This window comes from Sinocyclocheilus grahami, unplaced genomic scaffold, assembly GCF_001515645.1.
Source record: "Sinocyclocheilus grahami isolate Dianchi unplaced genomic scaffold, SAMN03320097.WGS_v1.1 scaffold2066.1, whole genome shotgun sequence".
In the NCBI taxonomy this organism is placed as follows: domain Eukaryota; kingdom Metazoa; phylum Chordata; class Actinopteri; order Cypriniformes; family Cyprinidae; genus Sinocyclocheilus; species Sinocyclocheilus grahami.
The window spans coordinates 1,238-2,415 of record NW_015507245.1 but is presented as its reverse complement, the minus strand read 5'-3'; the positions used below and the strand labels follow the sequence as shown (position 1 = coordinate 2,415).

General features: G+C 36.1%; 1 long non-coding RNA gene across 1 annotated transcript; it reads right to left on the bottom strand.

The window, feature by feature from the left end:
- Positions 1-125: 125 nt before the first annotated feature.
- Positions 126-940, bottom strand: LOC107573910 (uncharacterized). Its single transcript, XR_001607594.1, has 2 exons — positions 623-940; positions 126-202 (listed from the first exon to the last, which is right to left on the bottom strand). It is a non-coding gene; the product is annotated as an uncharacterized lncRNA (long non-coding RNA).
- Between the last annotated feature and the right edge of the window lie 238 nt (positions 941-1,178).

Below are 1,178 nucleotides of genomic sequence, written 5' to 3'. Positions count from 1 at the left end.
TGTTGCTAAGCACTGAGGTGCTCGTCGATCCTTTCTTCTTTACATACTTTGATGACTTTTCCAGTGTTTAAGAACAAACAAATTATATACTGATAAATGAATTTAAATGATGAGAATAAGTAATCTTTCTTTATCGTCCCCTTTGTTTGGTTGCATTGCCTCGTAACACGGACAATGACCTGCTTAAAACCTTTAACATTCCCTTTTCTTTTCCAAAAATAATCACTTTTTACATTTGATTTATTTAGAAGCTTTAAAATAAATGATTTCAAAACATATGATAAATGATTTCACAAATTAATGACTTTAAGGATTAAAATTACTTCAGGAAGGAGCATATGCCAAAACAAAATAACAACCTCTAAGTCTATCCCCATATGCTATTATAAGAAAAGAAAATACAAAAATAACAAAATAGAAAAACAAAAGGCACTCCTTCCCTACTATTCTGTTGTTATTTCAGGAAGGTGTTACTCAAAGTCGTCCAGTTCATCCAGTCCAGGTCCCACTGTATACATGTTGGTCAATCCAATATCAACTCCAGCTGGCTTTACCGATACGTTAATCATCTGTTTGGCTGCAGCATTGGCCAGCATTGATCTGATGAAAGGCATAATACAACAAAACAGCAAAAGAAACACAACAACAGCAATGCCAACTATGATGCCCACTCTAGTTAACCATTGTCCCCAAGACCCAAAAAATGAATTAAACCAATCCCAATTTTGCATGTCTGCTCCAGCGTTTCTGGTCACTTCTTCTCTCAGGTTTTTCAGTTTCTCCATAGCTTTGGTGAATGATCCATCTGGGGCTGTATTATTTGGAATATAAGTACAACAGTCAGAACCAAACATTACACACACTCCTCCTTTTTCTGCCAGGAGCCAATTCAGTGCTTGTCTATTCTGCCATGTAATTTTACTTGTGGGACCCAATTGTTTTCCCAGGGCAGCTAGGGCATTATCAGTATAATTGATGAATCTCTGTCGATTATAGTAAATATAATTGATCCATTCTAAGTTCTTATTTGGGGTTATCCATACAAGTATAGACTCAAATCCAGACTTAATCTCACTTCTTGCTTTATATTTCTCTGGTATTCCCCTTGGTTGGCCTATCACATCTAAGTATACCTCTGGGTCTGCTTCATAAGCTCTTTTGACTCTATGTCTTTTTAG